We start from the raw sequence: 6000 nt of genomic DNA, 5'->3' as shown, positions 1-6000 counted from the left end.
CCAGCCGCCACTCCGACCGCTGCGCCGCCCGGGCTCCCCGGCCGGCCCCTCAGGCTGGAGCGCCCCGCCGGCCCCAGGAGGGAGCCCCTGGTCCCTCGGCCCGCTCCCCGACCCCCCTCCCCGGCCCCCTGCGGGCATCACCAGGCCCCGGGGCTGCCCTCCGCCCGGTCCCCCCCTCTGGGCACCGTGCCAGCCCTTCCAGTGCTCACCCTGCTGCTGCCCCCCAGTCCTGCACCGCCGCCCCCCGCGCCCCGGCCCTGGCCCGGGGCTGCCCGCAGAGCCGGCCACACCCGCTGCCGAGTGCTCGCCAAGGTAAGAGGAGCCGGGCCGGGAGGGCTGAGCCACCGCGGGCACCCGTGGGTCGGCATAGGAGCTTCGGCTGCCACCCAGCCTGGAACCTGCGAGGGACCGCCAGGGACACCAGATGAATTGTGGATTGAGACCCTGGAAAGAACTGGGTGATAGTTAGCAGTCTTCCAGTCCTGGGAGCGGAGGGTCTGGCTTTCGGGTATGGAGCTCTAGCGTCCACCTCTTTTAAGGAATTCTCTTCCTCTCTCACCATCATCTCTCGATTTCTGAAGTCACCATTTCTGAAGTCTCTTTGGAGACATGTTTCTTCTCCTTCCCCTAAGCAAGAAGTGGGTCTCTCTATTCCTTTTCCCAACAAGCATATTTTCTCTCCCTCCCAGTTTAGAAGGTTTGTTCCCTTTTTCTCACTCTTCAGTTTAGAAAGAATTTCTCTCTGCCCACTATTTACAACCGTCTCTGTTGGCGGCACCCTCCCATGCTGAAGGCTAGGCGCTCTTCTCTGTTACCCCTTTACCCCACTTAATTAGATGTGCAGTTGGAGTATTTAACTCGGGGCAGGGGCCTGGTGTTTTTCTATTGTGGGGGCAATGCAGAGAGACTTTTCACTCAAAGCCGGGTACCAGTCGTCCATCTCTGCCAGAACAGAGGCAGCTGCCCAGCCTCAGTCAGGTGCGCGAGCATTTGCATCCAGGGGCCAAGAGGGAAAGACTTCACCCTCAAACAAAGAATTAAGGCCAAGGGAGCCTGTTCTAGCACCTTCCAAGGGGGATCCTCTCAACCTCTGGACAGGGGGCTACACCTAGCTTCCCTCCTGCACCCTTAACTTTAAAGTAGTTTCATGGACACACAGAGAGAAATCATTTGTTTTTCACTGTGTGGTGAGCAGTCTACAAAGAAATAGGAAAGGAAGGAGAGAGCCTTATCTCTGATCCCCGCAATTAGTTCCCTGGGACGAGGGGGGGGGGGGCAATCCGGGAGCCTCAGTTCTTCAGACACAAAAGCATTTAGATCGCTTTAGACCGGTTAATCCTGAGTCTGGCTCGGGTCTCTTTTGTTTCCCAACTCCATTGTGGGTTTTGTGCAGTTTCTCTCTGTTCGAGTGATTGACTAGCCAATGGATGGTAATTATCCAAATGTCCCCTCTGTCCTTTGACTGACTTCTCTGTATTATGGGCAACTGTCATGCATTCTGTCATTCCATATCATATTACACGTATTATCATATGAAGTCCTCCCTCCTTTAAAGAAGGGAGCCTCGGCCCAGATGCTGCTGCTTTTAGAAGGAAGCCGCCCCCCCCCCCCAATAATTTGTGCTGGGCACAGTTTGCAATACAGAGCAGGGGACTCCGGAGATGGGAGGTTCTGCAGGTAATTTCTTTTTCCAGACTGGGGATAGGGGTGGTCTCTGGGGTTGAGGTTCTAAGGATTTGAGCTGGGAACTTGGGGCAGGTCTGCCAGATGTATTCTTTGGGTCATATCCCTAGAGTGATTTGAATGTATCTGTGGATTCCCTTATGGAGAAACTTGGAAACAGTTTTCTGGGCCCTGAATATGAGAAAATTCGACATAAATGGTTCCTTTTGGGGTAACTAGATCATAGTGGCACATTCTCAGGAAATCAGCCCTTAGGATCCTGTGGCCCTTTACAGGACAAGTCCTTGGACTCTTGCCCCAGTTTGCTGCCTAGCAGATTGGGGGTGCAAGAATCAGCTGTATATATTTCAAATCACCGCATGCTGATGCTAAAGCTTTGAGAAGGGACCAGCTTTTCGTGCAGTGCTTTTGCACAGTAAACTTAGTGTCCCTTGGTGCAATTGTGTGTGCCATCACTTAAGAGGAAGGCAAGATTTATAACAAGGAGGCTTTGCACACAGAGACTCTGGGGTCCTCTGAATCTGTGGGCAGGACTAAGCCTTTCTTCAGCTAAAATGTGAAAAAAGTGTTTTATTATTGCAATGGATATGAAGTGCTGCCCAGATGTACAGCCTTGCAGTTAATTACCTTGTTCTTCATCAAATATATGAGCAATAAATTCTCCAGGAAGGAGGTCTTTTTCTGTCTCTCTGTCTCTCTGTCTCTCTGTCTCTCTGTCTCTGTCTCTCTCTCTCTCTCTCTCTCTCTCTCTCTCTCTGTGTGTGTGTGTGTGTGTGTGTGTGTGTGTGTGTGTGTGTGTGTGTGTGTAAATGGATGGATAGATGAATGCAGGAGAGAGAACAACTCACGCTCTTTTTTAAGACCACAGAAAGAGACAGACTATTTATGGGAAGCTTGATATACTGTCAAAGATGCTCTGAATTTTTCAATGATCAAATATACATGATCAAGCTGTGCATGTTAGGGTGTGAGGTGTGCTGATGGTCAATGGATATTGATCAGGCTGTTAAGTATTTCTGCTCAGTTTTAGAAATATAGATAGATCCCAGATGATTTAAAGAATTGGATAACTAAGAAACTAGCATTTGGTTTCTCGGGCAAAGGGAAATGGCTAGTCAATTGAATAACATCCCTACCATTGCTTAACGCCCATCTGAAAAAAGAAAAGAAAAGGAAAAAAAAAAACCTTAGAAAATGGAAATCACATTAGCAGACATGCTCAAGAATGAAATAAAAATATTCCAAATATCTTACTTGGAGTCTGCCCAGAGAAATCACTTTAACCTGACCCAGCCTTGTTCACAGGCTCAGAATTTACATCTGTCTGTCTGTCCGTCCATCTGTCTGTTACACACACACACACACACACACACACACACACACACACACACACACACAATTTTGTGACCAGTTTTGACCCACATTGATGCACCAACGAAGAAATGGGGAGGGACCATTTCTGGGGTAGGATCTAAAGTCCCCCACCCCTTCTGCTTAGGAACCACACTAACTGGCCACATAGATTTCCCCAATTAACTAATTTCTCATTAATCTAAAGATTTATTTTAAAAGGTGTGGAGGGCTGGAGGATGGAGATTTAAAGATAATCTCTAATTGGTTTGGAAAAATTTAGCCCATGACACCTAGAACCCCCTCCCCTTTTCCTCTTTCATTTCCTCTCTCTTCCTCTCCTACTCCCTTTCTTTCCTATGTCTTTCTCACATTTCACTTTCTAGAAATTAAAAGTGGACTTGAGAGGAAGGAGTTGCCTTGCATCAAACACTTAGGGAGAGGAGAAGGGAGTGAAAATGAACTTTCAAATTTTTATTGTTATATAGCAATCTTATTTATAACCATCCAATTATTTATTTTATAAAATAATTATATTTAGGAAAATGAGCTCTCTCCCAGACTGGAAAACCTAAGCATACAGACAGGATTGATAGTTGGGACTTGTTTTCATAACTTAAAAAGACAGATTTTCAGATTTTTTTTGGTCCGTCTGCAAAACATTCTTTTCCAGCTATGAACCCTCACCAGAGGAGCTCAGACATCCCTATTGACAAATCCCCCCTTGAGATGGGACCAAAATTGGCCTCACGCGCTCGCGCGCGCTCTCTCTCTCTCTCTCTCTCTCTCTCTCTCTCTCTCTCTCTCTCTCAAAAAAAAAAAAAAAAAAAAAAAAAAAGTTGATCCACCCTGAAATGGATGAATCAGCCCTGATTGGGTGGACATGCCCTTTCACCTCATTGTGTCTGACCTATCACTTAATTAATCTTTCCCAGATGCAGAGCTGTTGACAATACCAACGATAAGCAGTATTTGGAACAAAGCAGGAAGCTTTTAAAAGAACAAGCCACGTTGAGGTTTGAGGCTCTTAAATATGTGTAAATCATCAGCTTTGGATCTGAATGTCAGAAATGTCCTATGTTTGCTGGAAACTTCCTGTGTCTCTCTGTAGCCACTGATGTCTATGCAGATTCATTCTGTGCCTGTCTCTTCTGTTTCTGCCTTGCTTTCTTCTGACTCTCCCTTTCTCTGGATCCATGGCTGGTTTCCTGAGAATTGTCCTTTGCTTCTTAGCCTTGTCTTGGGCTCTTCAGATCCTTTTCACACCATTAGGGCTATCAAGGTGGTCAGCGTCAGAGGCTTTGAGTGACAAAATATTGACTTCATTGGCTAGTACCTACGAACATTTGTGCTGGAGGCACCTTGGTGACATACAGAGGACAGTTCATTAATTCAACAACTTGATAAATGCTGCTTGAATTACTATATAGACAAAATGAAACAGGTTTATAAAAGATAATTTGAGGAATTCATATTTTTATTTGCTGAAAAGATTTTCATAAACAGATCCTGGAAACTGCTTGTTTTACTCATCTTTAACTATTCAATTGAGCTTCAGTTAATGGTAATATATGGTCTGGGACCCTTAGCGGGGCCTGACTGATGGGAGAGCTTTGTTGGATCTGGTGCAGGTGGCACTGTTTAATAAGCATGGGAAGAGTGGATAATGTACTGCTTGCAAAGAGAAGTAAATGCAAAATAGATCGCTCTAATTATGGCTGCCCCCAGAAATGGAGATGTAAGCTGAACCGGTCAACTGATGGGGACGTTTCAAACAGACCCAATTGTGCACTGACTTTTTTTTTTCTTATTTACTTTTGAGGGTGACACAGTGGTTTGAAAGTCAATTTGGATGAGCTCATCTGACTCCAAACAAGCACAAATTAAAACCTGAGTCTGCTGACCTATCAACGTCTGCCTTAAGTGTGTAGGACCCCTTTATCAGAGGGTCAGCTTTGGTGCTAGTAGAGGACCCTCTGAGCATTTCTTCCTACCAGAGATCCTCATAAGTTCATTGCAAACTAGTTTTCATATTTCATTGCAAAGTGTCATAGATTTTGTTTTTTGTTGTTGTTGTTGTTTGTTTTGTTTGAATGTCTTTATGCTTGAAAAAATGAGTCTATAGGAAATCAAAGTGTAAATACTTAAGTAAACAGAATTTCCCATATACCTGCAAGGGCTCTAATGATTTCCATTCATGCAAAGATAAAAAATGGGACATTAGTTGTTTTAATTAATGGAAGAATAAAAAAAAATGCTGGGGGGGGGTGCCTAGTGGCTGGGCTTCAGCAGAGGCATCTGTGGGAAATGACTCATTCCTCACTTAAAGAGACAATGGCAACTTCTCTGGACAGCTAATCAGACCTGGGGAAAGTTGGGTTGGAGATGGGGAAGGGTCTTGCTAAGAGCTCTGGATAAGATGGTAGTCATGTTAGCCATTTTCTCTCCCAAACTCATTATTCCAGCTGGAAAAATGCCTGGGCCCACACTAAAGAGAGAAAGTGTCTGGACTCCCAAGGAAAGTGCAATTTGGGTTAAAGCCTAGTATGATCTGTGATGGTAAAACCATGTCAGAGCTAGAGAGTCCAAAGCAGTGTCCCTCAGCAAGGGTGACAGAAAGGATGGGGTTGAATTGGTGTACTAGGTGTGGGGTGACTTGCACAGCAGCAGAAGTGTCAGGAAGTGGGTACAGTCTCTTGGACTTTGATGGGGGGATCCAGGGAGAAACCAGGTCCCAGAATCTTAAGGCAAAACCTCTTTCTGTTCTGTGGAAATATTTACCAAACCCACCTTCAGGCTAGTGAGCCATGGTTGGGCACCCAAATCTATTAATGCTGGTGTATGTGAAGCTCATAAAAGATTTATAGAGAAACTTGTGTTTAAAATGGAGTTTAGGGTGTCTTGCATTCTGAGAGGGAGGAAGAGATGCCTTTGAATAAAGAAATGCTGGTGGGAAATATTTCCAGT

At 45.6% G+C, this 6000-nt stretch overlaps 1 protein-coding gene across 1 annotated transcript in view; it reads left to right on the top strand.

Moving 5' to 3' along the window:
• The first annotated feature begins 203 nt into the window (after positions 1 to 203).
• The window catches only part of Lhx2 (LIM homeobox 2), a 28602-nt gene continuing 22805 nt past the window's right edge, over positions 204 to 6000 (top strand). Inside the window, exon 1 of the mRNA XM_052724499.1 lies at positions 204 to 312. The gene's annotated coding sequence lies outside the window, so the exon portion shown is untranslated. The remainder of the gene's footprint in view (positions 313 to 6000) is intronic.

Source organism: Peromyscus californicus, unplaced genomic scaffold (genome assembly GCF_007827085.1).
Source record: "Peromyscus californicus insignis strain IS unplaced genomic scaffold, ASM782708v3 Scaffold_7__1_contigs__length_154581171, whole genome shotgun sequence".
In the NCBI taxonomy this organism is placed as follows: Eukaryota; Metazoa; Chordata; class Mammalia; order Rodentia; family Cricetidae; genus Peromyscus; species Peromyscus californicus.
Note: the sequence above shows the minus strand (reverse complement) of the source record. Positions and strands in the feature narration are given on the sequence as shown.